Source organism: Portunus trituberculatus, chromosome 25, assembly GCF_017591435.1.
Source record: "Portunus trituberculatus isolate SZX2019 chromosome 25, ASM1759143v1, whole genome shotgun sequence".
Taxonomy (NCBI): domain Eukaryota; kingdom Metazoa; phylum Arthropoda; class Malacostraca; order Decapoda; family Portunidae; genus Portunus; species Portunus trituberculatus.
This window is the reverse complement of record NC_059279.1, coordinates 15,184,441-15,211,940: the sequence shown is the minus strand read 5'-3', so window position 1 is coordinate 15,211,940 and position 27,500 is coordinate 15,184,441. Positions and strand designations below refer to the sequence as shown.

Genomic DNA, 27,500 nt, shown 5'->3' with positions numbered 1-27,500 from the left:
TTAACATGCAATTCACTGTTCTTGTGGAATTAGTACTTGAGGCATTTGTACGTGTGTGTGTGTGTGTGTGTGTGTGTGTGTGTGTGTGTGTGTGTGTGTGTGTGTGTGTGTGTGTGTGTGTGTGTGTGTGTGTGTGTGTGTGTGTGTGTGTGTGTGTGTGTGTGTGTGTGTGTGTGTGTGTGTGTGTGTGTGTGTGTGTGTGTGTGTGTGTGTGTGTGTGTGTGTGTGTGTGTGTGTGTGTGTGTGTGTGTGTGTGTGTGTGTGTGCGTGCGTGCATATGTACAGTTCCCTCCACTTTCAGGCTCATCATCAAACGTTGCTAATGCGTGAAACGTTTACTGTGAACTTCCTACATCGACTTCAATCCAAAACAATTATCGCTAATCCCTCTATGGGCCTCCAGGGTCAAATTAGAATGGTTAGTTCACGGAAGGCGATTCACACAGCAACACACACTGATGGACGTGGTAGTAGAGGGAACTATATTTTAAGCACTGAAGTGTTTAACCCCTTCAGTATCATGACACGTTTTTATATTCATTCCGCTTACTATTTGGTGATTTTACACAGCTTCAGAAACTTACGTAGCTATTTAAATAGTGAAGACTTTGACCACTAAACTTCTGACCTCCATAGACTCTTCCTAATGTAAGTAAAATCGTCTAATCATACCCAAACTCAAGGTAAAAATACGTCCCAGTACTGAAGGGGTTAAGCTCCTAAATACTCATCCTAATAATTCGGATGGAAACATGTAACAAAGGATAAATAAAGCACAACAAGTACTAAATTAAAACACTCCCAAAAGACAATGTAGGTGCACAGAACAGTGACAAATTACACTTACTTCACAGAGGCAGGTGTGTAGCTTTCAGAGTGCCAGTGGAAGGTGAGAGGCGGGAGTGACGCGACTGAAGAGAAACGGAAGGTGTTAGAATCATGGAATGCAAACACAGTACGATAACTACAAAGCTAAATAAAGAACACTAACAGTCAAAACATACAGAGAAGTTGTCATATTCAAGGTTGTCGCATATAAGTAATTAAAACAACGCAAAATAAAAATCATAGAGAATTCATATTTGTATTGCAGTAAGAGAAATATGAAAAATTTACTCTTTCACTGACAGTCGCAATAATTTATACCACTGAAAGCAATGTACGGAATCTTTATAAGCACAGAGAACAACGAAGGGCGATAAAAAAGAATATATATCTGTCAATTTTTCACTATTTCAGTCTTTGGAGATGGTTGCAAAACAGGAAAAAAGCGTAAATTTGGGAAGATATGCAAGCAACAGTGAGTTTTTATTAATATCTACATAATCATTACTAAAAAAAAAACTTGTAATAATAAGGGAAAGCTGGTTTAACGAACATAGATGAAAAAAAATAATAAAACAATAAATAATCAGTTACGAATGACAATAAGAAAAAAGTGACATGTGCATTACCTATTTGACCTGGTGTCCCGGTCTTTCCCTAGTCCACCACGGCCCTGATGAAGAGTTAAAGACCAATGAACCACAATTTGATTGACCGCAGCAGAGGAAAAGCTGTTCCAGAAATCCACACACTATCTATCTGTTGTATGTTGTCTGAAAAATGCACGACGGTTGAATGGCTGTCTTTTTTTTTATTGTGTACTTATTAATTTTTCATGGATATTTCAAACCTCTCTCTCTCTCTCTCTCTCTCTCTCTCTCTCTCTCTCTCTCTCTCTCTCTCTCTCTCTCTCTCTCTCTCTCTCTCTCTCTCTCTCTCTCTCTGCCGCTCTTAATCAGGTGGGCACTCAACTCTAACAGACACTAAGAGAAGTACAGACAGATAACTTTGCATACACACACACACACACACACACACACACACACACACACACACACACACACACACACACACACACACACAAACATACACACACACAGTACTTTGTAGGAAAATGAAACGTCTCTACTGAAGGAAGATGACAAAAGAAAAAAAAAAAAAGAAAAAACAGGGAAAGACATAAGGACAAGAAAGAGTAATAGGAACAGAAAACGAGATAAAGACCGAGTGAAGAATAAAGGGTAGATGGAAAGAACACTAAATAAATGTACAAGTAACGAATAGATGATCACGTTTAGACTTCACGTTCTCAAATAGAAGAAAAACACGAGGAATGGAAAGCAATGTGAAAATAAAAAAAAAAAAATGGAAGGAGACAAATTGATGAAAATAATAAAGAAACTGAAAGAAATTACAAGGAAAAGAAAAACTGATAACAAGAATAGAAGGAAATTGTGTTGATGAGAATTAAAACGAAAAGGAAGAAGAGAAGAGAGGAAACAAACAGAAGAGAAGTTGGAATGAATAAAAAAGGAGGAATGAAAGAAGAAATAAGCAGAGAGAGAGAGAGAGAGAGAGAGAGAGAGAGAGAGAGAGAGAGAGAGAGAGAGAGAGAGAGAGAGAGAGAGAGAGAGAGTCCTTTCACACCTCTCTACGACCTATTTTCTCAATTTTCTTTTGTGTCTTGGATTTATTGACTTTATTGCCTCTCATCTTCTCCCTTTTATCTCCTTTATCATAATTTTCTTCCACCTCTTGCTTTCTTCTTTCATATTATATTCATTTTTGGAATTCCTTCTCTCTCTCCTCCTCCTTTCCTCCTCCTTCTCTTCCTCTTCCTCTTTTACGTTCTCCGTAGTCTGCATTTCTATTATACGTTTATATTCCTCTTCTTCCTCCCACTTCTCCTTTTCCCTCTTCCTCTTCTTTTCTTCTTCTTTCCTTTGCTGCATCTCTTACCTCGTACATTACCTTTTGCATTTCCTTCTCTTCCTCTTCTTCTTCCTCCTTCTCTTTTCTTCTTCTTCCTCCTCCTCCTTCTCCTCCTCGTCCTCGTCCTCCTCCTCCTCTTCTCAATCATCTCTCAATATGCAAATTTTCTATATATTTATCCATTTTCTTTATTCTGAAATGAATAGCTAATCCTGAAAACAACTTTCTCTACTACTACTACTACTACTACTACTACTACTACTACTACTACTACTACTACTGCCAATGTTATAAATAATGCTAGCTGTGGATTTCATTGTTAATTTTACAAACATATACAGAACTTCTTTAAAATGCATTGAAAGATACATACTACAATAGAGAGAGAGAGAGAGAGAGAGAGAGAGAGAGAGAGAGAGAGAGAGAGAGAGAGAGAGAGAGAGAGAGAGAGAGAGAGAGAGAGAGAGAGAGAACAGCAGTATTATGGACATTTGTATTGAAAAATGTCACCCAATGGTCCTCTTGGTGATAATAATTCCCTCCGCTATGCAAATTTTCCACCGCCTCTCTTTGATGGATCCGATTTGCATTCTAACTGTGTCCAGGTTCGCCAGTTTGGAATACAAGCGCCCAGTGGTGTGTGTGTGTGTGTGTGTGTGTGTGTGTGTGTGTGTGTGTGTGTGTGTGTGTGTGTGTGTGTGTGTGTGTGTGTGTGTGTGTATCCCATTATTACAAATTATCAGTCATTATCTTTCTTTTTATAGTTGGTGGTAATGACGGAGGTAGTGGTGGTAGTTGTTGTTGGTTGTTGTTGTTGTTGCAGTAGTAGTAGTAGTAGTAGTAGTAGTAGTAGTAGTAGTAGTAGTAGTAGTAGTAGTAGTAGTAGTAGTAGTAGTAGTAGTAGGAGTAGTAGTTGTTGTTATTGTTGTTGCAGTAGTAGTAGTAGTAGTAGTAGTAGTAGTAGTAGTAGTAGTAGTAGTAGTAGTAGTATGTAGCAGAAAGAAATAATGTAAGAATAAACATAATGGACCTTTATAATAAAGAATGTCTGTGATAGAAATGAATATAATGAGAAAAAAAAAAACACACACAAAGAAAATTGAATATGGTTATTGAAGAAGCTATACATGTATTAAAAAGACGCATAAAGAAAAATAAACATACGGCTGAGAACACAATTAACACAACACTAATAAACAACCTAATTAAACAAACCAAAATAAAGAAAATCGACGTAAGTTAATAGAAAAAAAAAATGAAGTTTGGGATGAAATCAACATAACGTACAAATAAAAAAACAAACAAACAGTAAACAAAATCAGACAAAAAAAAAACAACAACCAAAAGAATGTAAAAAACAAACAAACAAAAATAATAATGAATATAATCTTATAAATTACATCACTATTCACTTCGAGTACAAACAAACAAATATACAAACGAATATAAACAAACGAGCAACAATCAATCAGACAAAACTCAAAAAACGAAAGAAAACTATAACACAAGCCAAATTACAGAGCACGTACGACACTTTTCCTCTTTGGGTACGACATCACAAAATCACCATCACTAATGAATCGCCGCTTTATGAATGCATGACTGTATACGTTACCCGTTCATATGCGTGACGTTTACAGGGCTGGCTTGTTAGTGCAGATGAAAAATTAATGAACGAAAGGGGAGAAGCGAAGGGACGAAAAACAGTGAATATGGAAGCATAATAAAGAGTACCAAATTAATTAATATTCATGTTTTAAACGTATGTGAAGTTATTGTAGTTGTTAATCTGTAAGTAATGATCAAGAATATAGAAAAAGAGGAATACATAGGAATACATAGGAAAGACGAGTGACAGGAGGCCTTGCGACCTATAACGAGATCACTCGTTTACTAAACTACATGTACAGAAGCTACATACTTAGTAGGAGGTAAGGATAGAACAGATGAAGCTCCTCCCCACCCACCACTCCCTCCGGCGTCACCCGGCAAGAAATAAGACGAAAAATACACCCCGATTGCTGAGAAGGACAATCGGGGAAATTTACACAGGAAAGATGGGAAAAAAGAGAGTACTAATGTAACTACTACTATCGCTACGTAAAAGAGATATCTAGTGTAACTACTGCTCTCGCTAACAAAAAGAGATATCTAGCATAACTACTACTGTCGCTAAAAAAAAAAAAAAAAAATTATCGGAAACCATTTTCTTTATAAAACTTGTCTAATTTACTTTTGAACGTAGCTACCGTGTTAACTTGGACGACGGACGCTGGCAGCTTGTTCCAGTGTTCAACTATTCTTACGTTAAAAAAGTTTCTTCGCAAATCAGTATTAAATCGCTGTCCTTTAAGCTTCAAGCCGTTATTTCTCGTTACTGATTGCGAAAGCTCAAAAAGATTTTCATAGTCGATCCTATCTATATTTTTAAGTATTTTAAATGTTTGAATGAGGTCACCTCGGATGCGACGATCTCTGAGGGAGAACATATTTAGTCTTTTGAGTTTTCTTCATATGACAGGCCACGAATTCCGGGGATTAGTTTCGTTGCTCGTCTTTGAACATGCAAAAGAATGACAATGAAATGAAGAAAACAAAGAGAAGGACGAGGAGGAAGAGACAAGGGGAGAAGAATGATGAAAATAAAGTAAAAAACGAGAAAGAAGAAGGAAGAGGAAGAAGAGGCCAGAAAGCCAGAAGAGAAGAAGTGGGGGAGGAGGCATTTGTGATGGTGCTGGCAATGGTGGTGGTGGTGGTGGTGGTGGTGGTGGTGGTGGTGGTGGTGGCGGCGGTTGAGTGACCTTTAATAGGATATGAGATCTTGAAGGAGGTCATTCAGGGTTGTGAAGGAAAGAATTTGCTGATATAAATATGCATCATTGAATTTCCACGTGAGGTTCATAATTATCATCTTAATAAGCATTTTATTTTATTTTCCTTGCAAGCATTTCCCTCACATTTCTACATCCTCTGTTATGTATGTATGTACGTATGTATGTATGTATGTATGTATGTATGCATGTATATTTGTGCGTATGCATGTATGTATTTTACTATTTATTTGCCTACTCTTCTATTCATGAAACAATCTCCTCTGTCAACATCTAAATTTACTCGAGAGAGAGAGAGAGAGAGAGAGAGAGAGAGAGAGAGAGAGAGAGAGAGAGAGAGAGAGAGAGAGAGAGAGAGAGAGAGAGAGAGAGAGCAAAACCCTAAATTACTGAATATAAGCAACATTATTCTTTCTATTATGTAATTATCTTGTTTGCCTCCACCACCACCACTACTTCCTCCTCCTCCTCCTCCTCCTCCTCCTCCTCCTCCTCCTCCTCCTCCTCCTCCTCTTCTTCTTCTTCTTCTTCCTCCTCCTCCTCCTCCTCCTCCTCATTCTTACCCTTCACTAAATTCATAAAAGGAATTAAAGAAGAAGAGAAAAAATGTAAGAGCGTATGTACTGCGTGTGTGTGTGTGTGTGTGTGTGTGTGTGTGTGACTGCGTAGTTCTCGTGTAATCATGAATCTCTCTCTCTCTCTCTCTCTCTCTCTCTCTCTCTCTCTCTAAGACACACACACACATACACACACCGCGCAGTGTAGTGGTTAGCACGCTCGACTCACAATCGAGAGGGCCGGGTTCGAATCCCAGTAAGCGGCAAGGCAAATGGGCAAGTCTCTTAATGTGTGGCCCCTGTTCACCTAGCAGTAAATAGGTACGGGATGTAACTCGAGGGGTTGTGACCTCGCTTTCCCGGTGTGTGGAGTGTGTTGTGGTCTCAGTCCTACCCGAAGATCGGTCTATGAGCTCTGAGCTCGCTCCGTAATGGGGAAGACTGGCTGGGTGACTAGCAGACGACTGAGGTGAATCACACACACAATTTCATCATCTATAGGACAACATGTGTATTATCTTTTCCCAAAATTTTAACTTGCCGTCATTCCTAGTCTTTCTTTCCTTAGGCTTAACTAACACATGTACTAAAAATTTCATCTTTCTTTGTATTATTTTGTGGTCCATTTTCTTTTCAATGACCCCGCTATACTTTCAGAATCAGTATGCGCCAACAGGTTTTAACCCCTTCAATACCATGACACCTTTTCCTGTTATTTCTGCTTACCATATGGCGACTTTATGCAGCTTCAGAAACTCATGTGGGGTGAGTGAAATAGTGAAGACTCTAGCCAGTAATCTTCCGTCCTCCATAGACCCTTCCTTATATACATAAAATCATCAAATCATATCCAGAACTCAGGTAAAAAATACGTCAAGTGGTAAAGAGGTCAAATTCATTCTTTGTTTGTGTTTTTTCAGTACTCGATCCTAAAATTTTCTAACAAGAACCAACGAATCAGTACACATTTCTCCCTTTATACTCGTCACAACTACCCGCCATCTCTCAAATAACACAATTTTTTCCTTATTTTTATTTCTTGGTTCCTTGCGTTCTCGTCCCCTCATCCGCCACAGCTGGGAATGAAGGTGGCTTTAGGATCAAGCAAACAGTGAAACCACCTCCAGTATTTGCAGCGTCTCAGTGGCTTTCCTCCCTCGACCTGCAGGCTGGCTAGGTCGGCAAGTAAGGAGGGTGAAAGCTGCTGCAGGTAGTGGGAAATAGAGGGTTGAGGGAGAGTCCAGGTGGATATTAGAGGGTGTAAGACGAAGGAAGGATGCCAACGAGGACTGGAAGAGAGAAATGGCGGGTGAGGAATAAGAAACTTGGTGGATATGTAAGGGACGAAGAGAAGGCGAGAGCAAGAGCTTGAGCGAGAGCGAGAGAGAGAGAGAGAGAGAGAGAGAGAGAGAGAGAGAGAGAGAGAGAGAGAGAGAGAGAGAGAGAGCATGAATGAAAAGATCAGAATAGTAATGAGCACGAGAAAAAGTGAACAAGACGACAGAGAAAAGGCAAGAAGGAGCAGGAGGAGGTGAGGAGGAGGAGGAGGAGGAGGAGGAGGAGGAGGAGGAGGAGGAGGAGGAGGAGGAGGAGGAGGAGGAGGAGAAGAGAGGAGAAGGAGAAGGAGAAAGAGCTAGAGAAGGAAAAAGAAGAAAAAAGATACAAAGTTACTGGGAGAAGGCGAGGAAGATGTTAAGAATGGAGGAGGAGGAGGGAGGAGGAGGAGGAGGAGGAGGAGGAGGAGGAGGAGGAGGAGGAGGAGGAGGAGGAGGAGGAGGAGGAGGAGGAGGAGGAGGAGGAGGAGGAGGAGAGGAGAGAGGAGAGAGAGAGAGAGAGAGAGAGAGAGAGAGAGAGAGAGAGAGAGAGAGAGAGAGAGAGAGAGAGAGAGAGAGAGAGAGAGAGAGAGAGAGAGCAAAGTGGAGCGGGTTGCTGAGTGGGAGGAAGGAAAGCAAAAAGCCAGATTTCGGAGGACACGAAAGTTTTGGTACAAATAAAGATGTTGAAGAAAAAAATCAAGAAAACTAATCTCTCTCTCTCTCTCTCTCTCTCTCTCTCTCTCTCTCTCTCTCTCTCTCTCTCTCTCTCTCTCTCTCTCTCTCTCTCTCTCTCTCTCTCTCTCTCTCTCTCTAAAGAAAAATCAAGAGAATTAATCACTACATACTATTTTTTCTCTATTTCTATTTTTCTCCTCCTTGTAATTTATTCAAGAAAACAAATTCACTCACACACACACACACACACACTCTCTCTCTCTCTCTCTCTCTACAGAAAAATGAAGAGAACTAATCACTACCTACTGTTTTTCTCTTCCTTTCTTTTTCTCTCCCTTGTTCTAATTTATGAGAATAAAAAAAATGACAATAAATAAGAATCGCCGCTCTTGACCTTGTTATTATCTATCGAGTTTTCTTCTCAATCTTTCATCACATATTCCTACACGCATTTCAGTTCACTTTCTAAATTCAATTCTGTAAACATTTATCTTCCATTCAGTGATTTAATATAATGTGTTTCTTTTCATGTATGTAACGCAAATATCGAAACTAAATCTGTGAAATATTTTTAATTCTTACCTTTTTTTTAACGAGTTAATTTTTGGAAAGTAAGAAAAAATGTTTGCATGATCTGTGTGTATATTCGTCTTTTTATTATTTTTTTTTCTATTTCCCACGCGTCGCTAAGAATGTCATTAATCAAAGACAATATTTTACATTTTTCTAACTCTCTCTCTCTCTCTCTCTCTCTCTCTCTCTCTCTCTCTCTCTCTCTCTCTCTCTCTCTCTCTCTCTCTCTTCGGTTTTGATAAAATAGCTCCATTGATTTACCGTTTTCTTTTTTTAATTTGCTTTCTGTTTTATGTTTTCTTCTTTGATTTTCTTTTATTGTCTCTTCTTCTTCCTTTTTCTTTCTTTTGTCCCAGTTTTCTACTTTCTCTGTTCCCTTTTCCTTTTCATCCACTTTTTTATATATTTTATTCGTTTCTGTATTTTTTCCCTTCTTTCTTTTCTTGCTGTTTCCTTGTCTCCTTTTCTATGTTTTCCTATTTTTCCCTATGTCTTAGTTTTCCAATTTCTGTTTCCCATCCTTTCCATCCATTTTTTTTCAGATTTTTTGTTCGTTTTGTTAATCTTTTTCAATTTCCTTTTTTTTTCTTGTCGCTGTTTCCTTCTCTTCTCTGTTTTCTTATTCCTCTGTGTCCAAGTTTTCTAGTTTCTCTGTTTCATATTATTTTTTTTCATCCGTTTTTTTTCAGATTTCTATTCACTTTTCCCTTCCTCTTTTTCTCACTGCTTCCTTGTCTCTTCTCTATGTTTCCTATTTGTCTCTATGTCCGAGTTTTCTAATTTGTTTTTTTTTTTCTATTCATCCGTTTTTTCAGATTTTTGTTCGTTTCGGTCATCTTTTTCCCTTCCTTTTTTTTCTCTCGCTGTTTCCTTTCTCCCAATTTTCTAGTTTCTCTGTTTCTTTTTTCTACTCATCCATTTTCGTTTCAGATTTTATTCGTTTCAATTTTTTCCCTTTCTCTTTTTCTCACTCTTTCCTTGTCTCCTTCTCGAGATGTTTTTCTTTTTTCTCTGTCTCAATTTTCTAATTTCTATGTTTCCATTTCCTTTTCCTTTATTTTTTTTTAGATTTCTATTCGTTTCAGTGATTTTTCCCCTTCCTCTTTTTCTCCGTATTTCCTTTTCTCTTTCTCGATGTCTTCCTATTTCCCTGTTATCATATTTTCTCTTTTTTTACCATTTTCTCGTTCCCCTGATTCCAAATATGTACCGTTGGTCGTCTTTATTTTCCATTTTTTTCCTTGCTTTTACTAATTTCCCTTTTGCATCTTTTCCCGCTTGTTTCCTCCCCACTTTTCGTCTCCTCATTAGATTCACGCCCTTAACTTTTCCTCGAATTATGAATAAAAGGTAAAAAATGAAAAAAAAAACATTGACTTTCCTTTTTCTTCCCTTTTTCCACTTCCCTGCGTTGATTTTCTCCTTGGTTTCCCTGTTATCACATTACTCCCCTTTCTGTGTACGGCCTCATCTTATTCTTCGTTTCTTTCATTCTATTTTTACCCTTCCCGGACTTCTATCTTCTCGTCCTTTGCCTTATTTCTTTCCCTCCCATCAAGTAATCTCGTTTTCTTCGTATGTCTTTCATTCTTTCGGTCTCCTTTTCGACTTATTTTGTTTCACTGTGCCTTGTTTTGTTTCTCCTTTGTCATTTTTCGCATTCCTCCTCTTTTCGTATGTGTTAATACTATTATTGTTATTACTATTTTTATTACTATTATTACTGTTATTAATATTTCTTTTATCATTCCTTGTCTTTCGCTTCGGATCATGTGTGTGTGTGTGTGTGTGTGTGTGTGTGTGTGTGTGTGTGTGTGTGTGTGTGTGTGTGTGTGTGTGTGTGTGTGTGTGTGTGTGTGTGTGTGTGTGTGTGTGTGTGTGTGTGTGTGTGTGTGTGTGTTCTGAATTTTCATATATTTCTATCCCCCAACTCATCAGTCACGCCATTAGGTTTTTTTTATTCTTTCCATTTATTACATTCTTTCATTTTGTTATCTTTCATTAGGTGTTTTTTACTAATAACTTTTCAATCTTATCACGTTCTCATGTTACGATTATTTCTTTTTACCTGTAGTCTTTTTCAATTATATTCCCTCGTTATTATGTACATTCTTACTTTCAATAATTCTCCTATAACTTATTTACTTGCTTATTTAGTCTACATCTATTTCGTTTTCATTGCCTCCTATTCTTCCTCTTCTTGCTCTTCTTCCTTTTTTTCTGTCTTACATCTTCATCAGAACCATATCGTAACTTTCACTTTCTTTTTTTTTGCTTTTGCTTTCACCATAATCTTCTTCATTATCTTCATTTCTATTTTTTTGTCATCGCGTTTCTCCTTCGTGGTTTTTGTTCTCATTATTCTTTTTTCCTTTTTCTTCTCCCCTACTATCCTCCTCCTCCTCCTCCTCCTCCTCCTTCTCCCTCCTCCGTCCTCGTTCTCGTTCTCGTCCTCGTCCTCCTCTTCCTCCTCCTCCTCCTCCTCCTCCTCCTTCTCCTCCTCCTCCTTCTCCTTCTCCTCCTCCTCCTCCTTCTCCTCCTCCTCCTCCTCCTCCTCCTCCTCCTCCTCCCGTCCAGATCTCCAGGGACAGCCATGTGCCAAAGATCACCTGCCATTCTTTGCACTGATTTCCCTACAGGTTAAAACTCACTTGTTTCTCTCTCCCTCTCCCCCTTCTCTCTCTCTCTCTCTCTCTCTCTCTAGGTCATATCTTTACCATTCCAGCACTCTCCTTTGCCGGGAAGGTAATACACGTGCTGGGACAAATTGAATTACATGTATAAATATCCGATATACAGAGAAGTGAGAGAGGTGGAGTGTGAGAGTACGTGGAAGAGAGGAAGGGAGGGCGACTTGCAAACCTATTAAACAAATCCTAAAAAAAGAATAAATAAATAACGAAATTAACGAGTAGCTTTGTACATTTTCCCTAACCATTTTTTTTTCACACGCTATTTTTTTTTTCTCTTGCTTCTTTCTTCACGTCCAGGTATTAATGAGTGCATTGATTTACTTTGGAGGTTCGAAGCCGCCTGTGTTTACCCATTGTTTACCCATCCGTGGAGTGTTGAGGTGAAAGACAGGTATTGAGAGGAAAAAAGGAGGATAGGTGACGGTAAGGTGGGCAGGTGAAAATGAGCTAAACGGATGTGGTAGACAGGTGAGAGCGAGAGAGAGAGAGAGAGAGAGAGAGAGAGAGAGAGAGAGAGAGAGAGAGAGAGAGAGAGAGAGAGAGAGAGAGAGAGAGAGAGGAAGGCCGAGTACAAGACAGAGACAAGAGGGGAAAAGAACAGGAGATGAGGGACAGGTGAGTGCGGGGAGGGCGGACAGGGAGAGGGGAAGGGGGAGAGGGAGTGAGAGGGGGAGAGGTGGAGGCCTAATCGAAAGAACCCCCACACAACTTAGAACCGCCCACCCTTGTCAACACACCTCCAATTACGACGCAGGTAAAGGTAAACACGATGCCTCTTCTCTCTCCATTAGACCCTCACCTGGCAGCCTCCTCCCTTCCCCCCCTTTACACACACACACACACACACACACACACACACACACACACACACACACACACACACACACACACACACACACACACACACACACTACCTCCCGTTTTGTCTCAGCCCTCATTTCCATTTTCCCTCTCTTTTTTTCAAGATATGCCTTATCTGTACGCTCTCTCTCTCTCTCTCTCTCTCTCTCTCTCTCTCTCTCTCTCTCTCTCTCTCTCTCTCTCTCTCTCTCTCTCTCTCTCTCTCTCTATCTCTCACACACACACACACACACACACACACACACACACACACACACACACACACACACTTTCATTCCCTTTTGTTTTTCCTTTATTTCATATTTGTTTACCCTCACAACACAGTGAAGAGAAGCTCCGGGTTCATCTCTGCCTTTACATTTGACTAAGCTAAACATTTCCTTTATTTCATCCGTTGCTGGAATAAACAGACTATGGTGGGGATCTTTTTCCTTACCTCTTCTGCTAACTAGTCTAGCTTTATCTATCTTTATCTTTACTAGATATTTCCCTGCAGTCTTTAATAATCAGTGCATCTTTCTTTTCTTTTTATCTTTTTAGTTATCGTGTGTTTTTTTATCATATTGTGCATTACAAAGCCTCAAACATCAGAATGAGAGGCACAATAAGTATTTGTGTTACGAGAACGTGCTGAGTGGCTGTTGGAATAGTTTTATTTTGTTTTATTAAATTTATTACGCATAATGCGTCAAACTGGTACTTAAATAATTAACAATAGAGTAAAGGATTCAACACATATAGCTAAGCATATGTACATCAGCTAATTAGAACAGGCCGGAAAAGATCATCAGCCTCCAAATCTAGGGATGTTGGAATAGTGCATGAATAGTTAATTATCTGCTCGGTGCGGAGTAAACAAGTAATCGGAGCGTCAAGCGAGGCGACCACGACACTGAGGGCTGGACGCTGGGCAGTTCACCAACCACCACTGACGGGCTCACCCCCACCTCTTGCCCTGTCCGTCGCCAAGGCCCACGTGTCACTCACCACCGGCTTCCCTCGCTGTCTGCCGCCCTTACCATTCTGGCGGCCCTTCTTGTCACCGCGTGGACACAACACACACCACTCACCACCACAGCCCAGCGGCCCCCACTTTGATGTTTCGTGTCAAGTGACTTGTGGAGTATTGTAAATAAACTCCAGTTACGGGAACATCCTGCTTTCACTTACACACCACCATAACGTTACAGTTTGATTCTTCGCTCTATATTAACCCCTTCAGTACTGGGACACATTCTTACCTTGAAATTTGTGTACGATTCGACGGTTTTATTGACAACAAGAAGGGTCTATGGAGGTTAGAAGATTGATGGCCACAGTCTTCACTATTCTGATCCCCACATAAGTTTCTGAAGCTGTATAAAGTCAACAAATAGTAAGCAGAATGAATACAGAAACGCGTCTTGGTACTCAAGTGTTTAATCTTTGAGTCTGGTTTTCTATAGTCATCTTTCACATGGCGGGCTGCTAAACGTTAATTATTTGTTGCTTCATAGATATGCGATTATATTCAGTAAATAGTCAGTCTGGGTTTATGTATCCTTGAGACAATTACCTTTCACATGAAATACTGTAGCACCTGAACTGTATGTGCCTCAGAGATATGGAGTTACTGACGCGTTAAATACTCCAGTTTTATGTTTATCCAATGTAATTATGTCTCACGCAAACAACTGAAATACCTCAACAGTGCCTCGTGATGGAAACAGCCGCTGATACACAGAGATAAGATAGCAGACATCTTTATTTTAATTTTGTTTACATTTATATTTATCTATTTCAAACGGACCACTTTAACAATTAACTTAACCACATCAGTATCATCACACGTCTTCATATCTATTTTGGTTACTATTAGGTGATTTTATACAGCTTCAGAAACTCATGTGGGGATTGAAATAGTGAAGATTCTAAACCATTAACCTTCTGACCTCCATAGAATTTTCCTAGTGTAAATAAAATCCTCTAATCGCACCCAGGACTCATGGTGAAAATGCGTCCCAGTATTGAAGGGATTAACAATGCCGCGGGAAGGAAATAGCTGCTGATACACACACATTGAATGACAGACACGATATATACCTTTGTTTCACCTCTATACACACAATGAATGACAGACACGGCACATACCTTTGTTTCACCTCTATACCTATCCACGGTTATCTTGCACACGATTCACTGTAACACCTCAACTATGCGGCGTGATGGAAACAACCACAGCCACACACACACACACATGAAATAATAGGAAGTAAATATATCACTTTAACCTTTATTTATATCTAGCTCTGGTTATCTCCCACACAGTTTACTGCAACACCTCGACTATGCGGCGTGATGGAAACAGCTGCAGCCACATAGATATGGAACAACAGGCACGTGAAGACAACAACAACACCCCGGCTCGCATAGTTAGCGGGACTGAGGCGGAGATAATCGCATTAACAAGAGCTATGCCGTCACACATGTTATAATGGAAATTGTCGCCTCCTGTTTTCCACCTCCTGTTTTCCGCTATATTACTCAGTTGAGGTTACTCTGAATTCATCGTGTAGCAGTAAAGGCAATTGTGTTTTGGTTGGTGCGAGGTGAGTTATATCGTGAGACGCTGGTGAAGATGTGGAGGAGAATTAAGGATGGTTGTGCCGGGCTTCTTGGTGCTCCCCCCCTGATCCACATTCATCCATTTCTCTCTACCCCCACTTTCTCTCTCTCTCTCTCTCTCTCTCTCTCTCTCTCTCTCTCTCTCTCTCTCTCTCTCTCTCTCTCTCTCTCTCTCTCTCTCTCTCTCTCTCTCTCTCTCTCTCTCTCTCTCTCTCTCTCTCGTCCCTATCCAGCACACACACACACACACACACACACACACACACACACACACACACACACACACACACACACACACACACACACACACACACACACACACACACAGACACAGACACAGACACAGACACAGACACAGACACACACACGACACACGCACAGACGCACACGCACGACACGACACGACACGCACGCACGCACGCACGCACGCACGCACACACACACACACACACACACACACACACACACACACACACACACACACACACACACACACACACACACACACACACACACACACACACACACACACACACACACACAGACACACACACACACACACACACACACACACACACACACACAGATACACACACACGTGTAGCCACTGTTCACCTACAGTGAGTACACACACACACATCGAGGAGTTGTGACACACACACACACACACACACACACACACACACACACACACACACACACCACACACACACACACACTGTCACACACACTGCACACACACAGTGCAGACACACACACACACACACACACACACACACACACACACACACACACACACACACACACACACACGAGCTCCGTTTATTTCCTGATATTTTCAAGGTCTCCAGGTGAGCGTTTTTTAATCTGTAACCTCTACATATTTCATTGTTCTCCTCTAAACGGTCATTGTTTTATTGTGAGATTCTCATTTAAATTTCCTGCCTCATCCCGGGTTGATAAATGGTGCCGCAGCATCATCAGTTGCACACACTGTTCGTTGGTGTGCTGCTCGCGAGTCAGGGATGTGAGCGGTTCAAAGCAACGAGTGGGAATTAAAACAATTTCATATGCAAAATTATTTGTTCATTAATCTATTTACTAATTTATCTATTTGTTCAGTTTGAATATACTTCCCACGACCAAAACATATCAATGCATTTTTTTTTAAGTTTCAATATATATATTTGAAAAAGATTTTCATCATTACAAAATATTTCTAAAACCTGTCTTAACATTTTCAGTGCTAACAAAGTGCCACCTTTGATCATTCATATACATATGAATTTATCCAAACTTCTCGACAGTTAGCAAAACTTTGTAGAATTCAAACGAAGTCATTATCGAAAAAACAAATATATTTTTTGGGTTGTTTTTGTTCTTTTACCAAAAACTTTAGAATTCGCTGCCTGCTTCTGTATTTCCATCTTTCTACGACTTGACTTCTTTTAAGAGGGAGGTGTCAAGACATTTGTCCCTGCCTTTTGGCTGATTCTTTCAGATGTTTTAGGGAAACTGCAGTTTCAGTGGGCCTTTTTTTCTAATATTTTGTTGCCCTTGGCAGTTCTCCCTCTTGCATAAAAAATCCTATTTAGAGGACTTTCTTTTCTTTCATAAACGTGTGACTCTTTTCTTTCTGGTATTACAGGTGTTTTGAATAAGTGCAGTTTGTAACTTTCAGCTTTATAAAAAAAAATCTAATCCCCAAAACTTGCGTCACATTACAGTGTCGTCAAGTGTTGAATGTTGATCAGCATACAACACTTCTTAGAACATATTTCCTATTATCAATCACTAATAAATTACCTTAATGTCTGAATTCCTCACCATATTAATCAGAAATAAAAAAAAAATAACAAAATAATTCTTACATAAGTGAATTTAAACACCTTTTCATTATTCTTTCACCTCCACTTCAATCTGATTCAATTACTAACACTTCCTGTCCACACTCGCTTAGCTCTTGTGATGAGTTTTTCTAATTCAATTTTCACTCCCAACTTCCTAATACCCTCAGGTCCTCTTAATTCCTCTCCCCTCTTCCTCTCCCTTCACTTCAGTATTTTATGCATCTATTTAACCACTTCTCTATTTAGCTTGCCTCCATTTAACGCACCCTCTTTTCTTTTTTCCATTTCCAGTACTCTCTCTCTCTCTCTCTCTCTGTCTGTCTGTCTGTCTGTCTGTCTGTCTGTCTGTCTGTCTGTCTGTCTGTCTGTCTCTCTCTCTCTCTCTCTCTCTCTCTCTCTCTCTCCATTCAATTATTGCCATCATGTCTTTCCCCCTTCCACCCATTTTCCCATCTTTTTTATTCCTTCCTGCTTGCTAAACCTTTCCTTTTGACCTTTTGGCTCTCTCCTCTCTCTCTCTCTACCACTGCGTTCTCTTTCACCAGTAATTGTCTTTTTTATTTACATTTCCCTTTATTCATCTTCCATATTCTATCTGCTTTGCCTTGCCTCTCATTTTCCCTTATCCTGACCCTCTCTACAACTTTTTTTCCTATAACTTTCCTCCATTTCCTCTACACCACTGTTTCCTCCCTTCATTCCCTTTGTCACTTTCTGCCTCCCTAGTTTATTTCCTTTTGTTTCCATTTTATATATTTCGCAGGTACTCTTTTTCTCTCTCTTATTTTCCTGCCTTACCTGCTTCCTCTCCTTTACCTCTTTATTGTCATTAATTAATATAACATTTCTTCTCTAATTTTTCTCTCCTGATCATCTTTTCTGCGTCTCTGTGTTTCTCTCATCATAATTAAGTAACCACGGTCTGTTCTCTCTATTTTCCTTGTCCTTTCTCTGCTGCAAAAACAAAGGAGAGACTACACTTATTAATTCCGATAAAAGAAAGTTAAATAAAAGTACATCAAGACTGAGAGATAGAAACGAGGATGAAGAGATAGAGAGAAGAGATTATTTACAAATAGAGATGGTGAGATAGAGAGGAGGGATTCGACGAGAGGATATTAAAGAACAGAAAAAGATAAAGAAGTAGAGAAGATGATTGGGAGACTGAAAAGCAGAGAAAAATATTGATGGATTCTGATGAAAGGAAGAGGCAGAGGAGAAGAGGAAGAAAGTCCGCAAGGAAGCGAGAACAGAGTAAAGAGAGTACTCATAATGTGCGAGTACTCTCTTGATCATTACTGTTGTCATTACTTTCTTGCAAAAAAAAAAAAAAAATAATAATAAACTGAGAAGTAGAGATTAATTTGGTCTTTTTCGTAGTACACAAATATTGATGAGAGTGCGAAGATGATTATTAAATGCCAAAATAAGATTCTGATCATTCTTAAAGTAAATAAATAAATAAATAAAAAGCTAAAAAAGTATCTACCAGCGCACTATCTAATCCTCTCCCAATCCTCGCCTCTTAACCCATTCAGTACCACGACGCATTTCCATATTCATTCTGCTTAATATTTGGTGATTTTATACAGCTTCAGAAACTTATGTGGGATTAAAATAGTGAAGACTGCGGCCATTAAACTTCTGACATCCATACACCCTTCCTAATGTCAATAAAATGGTTTAATCGTACACAAATCTCAAGGTAAAAATAAGTTCCAGTATTGCAGAGGTTAAAAGTTCAGAATAATAACTTCTGAGAGCACAAGTATTTTCTTTTCCCTTTGTTTTTAGCTTACAGTTTTTCGGCAGCGTTATGAACCACTCCACGCTTCATAATGCAGGTTTTGATCCAAAGTAGACCTCGTTGCTGTGAAAAAGGAAGAATGCATCAGTAGAAGGCTTAGATCGGATAGAAGAGCGAGAGTTGTGGATATCTAACGAAGGGAAAGCATTGGAGTACTTATGGGAGAAAAGATTGGTGATGCCAGTGAAGGTGAAGAGTTAGAGGAGGTAAGGAAGGTTTTATATAATACGTAAGTGAAGAAGAGTTTTAGTGTTGTTTAATACCTCGAAAAATTTGACATCTCCAACTATCAAGTCGATATGTTTTCCGGATAACTGTTCCCAGGTCTTCAATGGCACTCAACTGTTCCTATCCTCTGTATTGAATATTCTCAGTCTTTCATCTACTTATATTCAAAACTGGAAACTTCATGTGTCGTATCTAGATTGAGCGGCTTATGTAAAGTTAGGCGCTATCAGCCTCTCTAGTTTCTCTTATCCGCCTACCTTCTCCAAACCCAAGCTGTTTTCACATGTATGGCGGTATTTCACTCCTAAAGCCATTTCAAACAGCGGAATCAAAAGCCATTCGTTTTATCAACTCGTCTTCTTTAACTCATTGTTTTCCGCCTCTTTCTCCTTTTACTTGAATGTATTCCCTCGTCCCACCGCCTCACTGCAAGAGACTTTCTTCTTTCTCTCATTGCTGTTCTCTCAACTCTCTAATGTATGAGTAAATCAATAATCCCAATCAATCATTCATTCTATTGTGAACTCTGGGACTCCTTGTCTTCCTCTGTATTTCTTTTTCCTTGTGGCTTTAATTTTCAAGAGGAATGCTTCAAGGAACTTATCCTCTTTTTTTGTAATTCTATATGGCATTGAGTAGATCCTTGAACAATGATCCTCTTACATAAAAACAATAATAATTTTTTTTTAATTATCCCAAAACTATTACATATGAAAATTTTAACCACGATTCACTCTCTCCACTCGCTATTCCCTGCCTATATATTATTCATCTTATTACTGTTTTGTAGTAGAAGGATTTGTTCACCCCATTCTCTACGTCACCGAACTCCATTAGGTTCCAGGAGTGGTTGGACTATAATCTCTCTCTCTCTCTCTCTCTCTCTCTCTCTCTCTCTCTCTCTCTCTCTCTCTCTCTCTCTCTCTCTCTCTCTCTCTCTCTCTCACTTCCGTCTCCGTCTTCACCGCGTTCGTCTATTCCGCCTTCCCTAATAACCATCCTCCTCCTCCTCCTCCTCCTCCTCCTCCTCCTCCTCCTCCTCCTCCTCCTCCTCCTCCTCCTCCTCCTCCTCCTCCTCCTCCTCCTCCTCCTCCTCCTCCTCCTCCTCCTCCTCCTCCTCCTCCTCCTCCTCCTCCTCCTCCTCCTCCTCCTCCTCCTCTTCTTCCTCCTCTTTTCAATATGAACTCCTTACATCAATATCCATCTCTCTCTCTCTCTCTCTCTCTCTCTCTGGATCCCCACATACACCTCTTTTGCTTTTAACTTCAGATTTACTATAATTTTCTCTGTGTTCTTCTTTTCACGACAATGGAGAGTGAAGTCAAATTTTCCAAAGCGTCTCCCTGAAATATGAATCTATAAAGGAGACACAATAACGTTCCAGAAGAAAAGAGAGGGAAAAAAGACAAACAGGGGCAAAAAAGAACTTATGGAAATGAATGTGCTAATCACTTTTCTTCCCTCCTACTCTGAATTCTTGCAGGGGGAGAGAGAGAGAGAGAGAGAGAGAGAGAGAGAGAGAGAGAGAGAGAGAGAGAGAGAGAGAGAGAGAGAGAGAGAGAGAGAGAGAGAGAGAGAGAGAGAGAGAGAGAGAGAGAGAGAGAGAGAGAGAGAGAGAGAGAGAGAGAGAGAGAGAGAGAGAGAGAGAGAGAGAGAGAGAGAGAGAGAGAGAGAGAGAGAGAGAGAGAGAGAGAGAGAGAGAGAGAGAGAGAGAGAGAGATACATCAACAAAATCAAACAAAAAGATGAAGCAGAACTATGAACGATGTAACTAAATGAAGCAGTACAAAAACTAAGATAAACACACACACACACACACACACACACACACACACACACACACACACACACACACACACACTCTGAAACACGGATGCACTTCCCTCTCTTTCTTAATATCGCACCAAAACATTTTCAGAAGTTCCTCTCTGGGCAGTAATTAAACACAGTCTCTCATTCAGGCTACCCCAAACACTGGACTCATAAATATTCAACACGTAATTTGCACAGCGCCTTGATAACTGTCTGCTTCGGGGTCACAAAGGCAAGGACGACTGTGTTCCTGCGTCTGCAATTACGTTTCTTGTCGGGGAAGGAGAAGAAGAAGCCCCACGAGCCACCTCTTGTTGTGACGCCGAAGGTACGGATTTATAAACGCTTTCTGCTTCTCTCCTGGTCCCTGAAGCGCGTGGATAAAAAAGCGGGAACCTCCATAAACACTTTTAATTGCTCCTAAACGCAAATTTACAACACGTTCAATGGAGTGATGAGGAAAAGCAGCACGGTTCGTTAACTTTCAATGCCACGGGACACTTTTCTAGCTTAATCATCTTCTTGTTTACTAGTTTTCCTTTCACCGTGTATGTATCAGGCTGAAAAGGACGAACGTGTGAGTTTAGGCTTTTGGGATTGCGTACAGGGTTCACGTACGAAGTTATTAGTTCACGAGGAGTTGTCAGGTGAAAGATTTGGGAGAGGTGAAGACTCAGGCCTGTCATTCACCACATCCCATACAAAAGTTCGGGTTATTCCCTATAATTTAGTGAAAACCTTTGCAATTGAGAAGGGAGCGAATTTCAGCCCTGGAAAGTGACGTGTGTGTGTGTGTGTGTGTGTGTGTGTGTGTGTGTGTGTGTGTGTGTGTGTGTGTGTGTGTGTGTGTGTGTGTGTGTGTGTGTGTGTGTGTGTGTGTGTGTGTGTGTGGACGCGACCAAGTTTCCTAAGGTACCAAAAATCTTTAGGCCAATAATCCTTTCTCATCGTGCCTTCCCGGACTCCATCCTCCCCCAACTCTCATTCTCTCTCTCTCTCTCTCTCTCTCTCTCTCTCTCTCTCTCTCTCTCTCTCTCTCTCTCTCTCATCCCCTCTTACCCTCCTTTTCTCGTTCATTCCTTCTACTTCCTTCCTTCTCTCCTTCCTTCTCCTTCCTTCTCTCCCGTTCACCCTCACAAGTTACAGGAAAAAACACAAATACTGGTAATAATCTCCTTAGTGTATTGCCGTGCGTCCAGTAATTACCCGGAAATATATAGGAAAAAACAGCAACCATTAATTCACTCTCGGTAATTATTCCAGGGACCGCAATTCATTTTCTTCGACTAACTAAAAAAAAAAAAAGATCGTTTTATTAACCTTGACCACAGAGGAAATAAACCTAATGGGATCTCTCTCTCTCTCTCTCTCTCTCTCTCTCTCTCTCTCTCTCTCTCTCTCTCTCTCTCTCTTCTCTGCAATAACATCTGGGCCACACCCGCCCTAAAGAAAGAAAAAAAAAAGAGGGTCAGCATTACATCGATCCACGAGAGAGAGAGAGAGAGAGAGAGAGAGAGAGAGAGAGAGAGAGAGAGAGAGAGCAGAGAGAGCAGAGAGAGCAGAGACAGCCGTGGCGGGACAAGGTAACAGGCTGAATAGGGAAGCGAGTAATTCTGTCCATCGCAGTCTGTAGCAGTGACGACGACCTTTCCTGACAGTTCACTGGAGACCTGCATCAATATTTACACCGCTGCTTCCTTGTCCCTGCACTGGGGAGGGGGATAAACGTAAGCCTCAGTTTCTTTTCTTTGTATTTTTTAAATTTCTCTTAGGTAATGCTGGAAAAATATGAGGCTGCTTCCTTCTTTCTTTCCTTTTTCTCTGCATTGTCTTAGGCAAATTTGGAAGAATACGAGGTGTTTCCTGTAAATGTCTTGTCCGTTGGCCTTGTATTGGGGTGACAGGATCTCTTCAGGGCTGCAGTGGTGTCTCGCCGAGATTTTCGCTTCATGGACTGGTGTTATTGTCTTTGCTTCTCTTCTTTTTTCACTTCTACGTAGTGTTATGAAAGCGCGACAGGCGATCCGTGTGGCAGACTCACTGGTGCGTTGTGACTGCACGGAGCTTCCAGATATCTGTTGCCAATAAAATGAGCGTCTTAAATGTAGCTTTATCTTTGGGCAGGTTCACTGGGTTCCTCGCTTCGTTTTTCTTTCTTTTGATCACATTGCTAAAAGACAAAGTCAGGTCTCAGAAAATACGTTCCAATTCAGTGAGCCCTTTAAGAAAATGCAAATTAAGCTTCACATCCTCTGGCTTTGTTGAATAATTTGAATTTTCTTTCTAGTATTTCCAGGAAAAAAGAAGAATTTTCAATAAAATGGATAAACAAACAAATAATTCGTTATTTACTGACAGTAAAGCAATGGAATATCAATTGATCTCGCTCAAAGAGAAGATAATTACAGTGTTCTGCTTTAGTCTCAGCTTCCATGCAACTATTTCTATTCTATTCACAATTAATAAACTATGTATATATATATATATATATATATATATATATATATATATATATATATATATATATATATATATATATATATATATATATATATATATATATATATATATATATATATATATATATATATATATATATATATATATATATATATATATATATATATATATATATATATATATATATATATATATATATATATATATATATTTTTATATATTTATATATATATATATTTGATAAGAATAAAACAAGAAAATAGTTACTAATTCCACTGATGAAGAACTGTTATTCAAACGTAAGATAATATAAACCTTACTGCACTATTACTTCACCATAAGTTTTCTACATCTATTCCACTTCGACACATAATTAACAAGTGATGGATTCATATAATTAGCAGAACGATAAACTAGACACTAAATTCATGGATAAAGAATTGCTAATGAAACGTAAGAAAATACAACATAACAGAACTCTTGTTTCACTTTTCTATAATTCCTTCGACATGTGATTAATTAACATTAGACCAATTCACTTATTAAGAGTAGGCCTTCAAAACAATCACTCATTTTACCGAAGAGACCTGCAAGGCAACCAAGTGACCTTTTTTTTTTATTTTTGTTGCACTTGGCCAGCTTTCCTCTCTTACATAAAAAAAAAAAAGAATAAGTGGCAAGAAAATACAACTGCTCCCGTCCCGTTCCCTGCGACGTCTCCCCTTCGCAATGGAGTGAATTATGTCAAGGGAGTAAGAGGACACGTTACATGGAAGGGCGCTCCATAACGACCAACAATAACCTTCGCCTGGAGGAACAAAGCAGCCAGACACCAAGGAAGCCCGACTGATGCGCCGCCACCAAAATGACTTCCAATAATAATGCCATTAGAACACGCGCCCATACGTCTGGCAGGGATGCAGTCTTCTTGGGAACTTTTTTTTTCATGTCTGTCTTTCTGTCTGTCTGTTTATATTTCTATGTGGTTTTTCAATTTTTTTTATGAATTATTTATCTTCTGCAGAATTCATTGGGTGTGGGATGCATTTTTGTTTCTGTCTGTCTGTCCTTGTGTCCTGTTTCTAGATAGTTCTCAAATTTTTCTATGTAATGTTTATTATTCTTGCAGAAGTTATCTAGTGTGAGGTGCAGTTCTTTTTCGTGTCTATGTCTACCTGTTTGCCTGTCTGGCTGTCTGTCTATTTGAATGTCCGTCTCCCTGTTTGTATTTCTATATAGAATTTAGATTATTTATGTGATAATTATCTTGTAAAATTCATCTATCATGAGGGCAGGTACAGATATCTTATTTACCTATCTATCTTTTTTTTTCCTGTCTGTTCTGTCTGTCTGTCTTCCAGTTTCTATCTAACTTTGTATACTCTTTCTCTTCCTGTACGCTTTTTCATTCTTTGACTTATTTTACTATTTGATTTGTTTAATTTTTTCCTGTTGTCACTCAGTTATCACTTTCCATTTTATTAATTTTAGTGACACACATTACGTCACAGAAAAAATGCAAGTGAAACAGAGCTTTCGGTCATTTGAAACACATTAAACATCTATATAGGACCACATTACAATAACAATACAGTCAACTACCTTATATCATTCTACAAACAAACCTTTACATAAGAATAACGCGTTTCAAGAAAAGAAATAGAAAAATAATAACCGCAGGAATTACAAAAAAAACATCCTTAACACTTACTCAAAAAGCACAAACAACAAGAACAAAACACAGAGGACGGATAACAAGTACATTCAATCAGCAGCCTCACATTCAAGTCCCGCTCAGATGCCAAAGGTCATTACTGAGTGGCGAGCGAGCAGTTACGGTCCTGCCTCAATGAGAAGTGGAGTGAGGTTTGTGACAGGTCTGAGCCTCATTCACAGAGCGCGTCATAAGAGCTCCAGGCTGCCTTTCGTTGTGCAAAAGCCGGCGATCACGATTCTAACACAGGTAAAGAGGAGCGTGGATGAATGAGTGTAGGTAAATGAAAGCGACGCACATACATGCACACACACACACACACACACACACACACACACACACACACACACACACACACACACACACAGTAAAACCTTGCATTCACAGTAAATCGTAACATTCAGAATCAAATCACACTTATTGAATCAAGCAATAGTTGTGGCAAATCAGTCGAATGTGAAAAATAAACAGCACCTTCCTGTATACACACACACACACACACACACACACACACACACACACACACACACACACACACACACACACACACACCACTAACACGAAATACTGAAAAAAACTCCCTGCTTACACTTCTATACACTATTCACTTCCTTTTCATTACCCAAAGCACCACATCTTAGTCTCCAATCTTCTACACAGCCAAGGTAAGCAATCTCCAACACCTGTAAGACGTAACGGCTGTAAGTTCCCCCATTAATAAGGTGAAAATAGTGAGGCTGCTTATTACCTTAACGCTGGTAATGGGTGGTGGTCTGAGGGCGATACTGAGAAGCGTATGAACAGACTCCCCACTGAGAGAAATTTGTTAATGAGCTACATATTATGGTTTTCAGCATTACTAAAGAGCTTATTACGGACGAGGTGTAATGGATGAGAGAGAGAGAGAGAGAGAGAGAGAGAGAGAGAGAGAGAGAGAGAGAGAGAGAGAGAGAGAGAGAGAGAGAGAGAGAGAGAGAGAGAGAGAGAGAGAGAGAGAGAGAGAGAGAGAGAGAGAGAGAGAAAGTTACTATCATTTGTATCATCACTCATTGTTTTTATTTCTCAGTGTCATCACCATTACCAACATTACTATCATCATTCATTATTCTTATTTCTAAAGCTTTAAGATAGTTCCTCGCAACTTCAGCTTAATCAACGCCACTGTCCTTTTTATATGTATTAACGTTTAAATAGAGAGAGAGAGAGAGAGAGAGAGAGAGAGAGAGAGAGAGAGAGAGAGAGAGAGAGAGAGAGAGAGAGAGAGAGAGAGAGAGAGAGAGAGAGAGAGAGAGAGAGAATAAAGACACAAATTAATATACAAGCAGATAAACAAATACACAAAAAAAGTATGTAACACTCAACACCCTCACACACACACACACACACACACACACACACACCTTTCCTAAAACCAACCACCACCACCATCACCACCCATAACGACACGCAACTCCCACCCTTTGGAAACATTAATTAACGAAGAAATGAGCACTGGATGACAGAAAGGACACGAGGGGAAGGAGCAGCACGAGAGGGGTAAGTGAGGGGAAGTCGGACAGTTACACAATAGAGCAAAACGTCGAGGGGAGGAAGAGAGGGGAAGGAAGGAAGGAAGGAAGGAAGGACAGTGACAATAAATGAAAGTTGTGAGGGAAGGGTGAAGGAGGAGATGCAAGTGGATGGAAAGGAGATAACGAGATAATGGATGATAAAATGAAAAGAAGGAATGTGAGTGTTGAGTGTGTTTAAGAAGATATATAGAGCTTTGGTAAGAGGAGAAATGAAGGAGAGAAAGATAAAGGAATGATTTAGAGATAGTAAGTGATAAAGAGAATGAAAAGAGAGAAAAATGTGTAAGTGTATTTGGAAGGAGAGAGGAAAAAACTTAATTAAGGAGGAGGAAAGGAGGAAACTAGCTTTGCCATAATGAGTAAATGAGGAAAGAAAGATAAGGGAATAATATAGAGATAGTAGTGATAAGGGGAATAAGGAAAATAGATAACAAGAGACTTAAGTGTATTTGGAGGGGAAGAAAAACTGAATTAATTAGATTTAGCAAAAGGAGAAAGTGATGAGAGGGAGATAAGAAAGTAATACATGGAGACAATGATAATGAGAATAGTCTTAAGTGTATCTCAAGAAAATAAAAAAAAAAAATTAATGAGGTTTAGCAAAAAGGAGGAAAGGAGGTGTGTGTGTGTGTGTGTGTGTGTGTGTAATTCACCACGGTCATCTGCTGGTCACCCAGCCAGTCTTCCCCATTACGGAGCGAGCTCAGAGCTCATAGACCGATCTTCGGGTAGGACTGAAACCACAACACACTCCACACACCGGGAAAGCGAGGCCACAACCCCTCGAGTTACATCCCGTACCTATTTACTGCTAGGTGAACAGGGGCCACACATTAAGAGGCTTGCCCAATTGTCTCGCCGCTTTCCGGGACTCGAACCCAGACCCTCTCGATTGTGAGTCGAGCGTGCTAACCACTACACTACGTGGTGTGTGAGTGTATGTGTGTGTGAGTGTGTGTATGTGTGTGTGTTTAGCAATTGGAGAGTAGTTCAACCTGTCCTGTGTCACCCCTCCCGTTAACTGTTTCATTAGTGTCGAAATATAGAGCTGCTGCTGCTGCTGCTGCTGCTGCTGCTGTGTGTGTGTGTGTGTGTGTGTGTGTGTGTGTGTGTGTGTGTGTGTGTGTGTGTGTGTACGCGCGCGCGTGTGTGTGTATGTGTGTGTGTGCACGCCTGTGTGTGTGCCTATAT

General features: G+C 39.9%; 1 long non-coding RNA gene across 1 annotated transcript in view; it reads right to left on the bottom strand.

The window, feature by feature from the left end:
- LOC123508586 overlaps nucleotides 1-27,500 on the bottom strand; it is a 47,695-nt gene that overhangs the window by 3,840 nt on the left and 16,355 nt on the right. The window contains exon 2 of the long non-coding RNA XR_006675967.1: nucleotides 848-911. This is a non-coding gene — a long non-coding RNA (uncharacterized LOC123508586). The remainder of the gene's footprint in view (nucleotides 1-847; nucleotides 912-27,500) is intronic.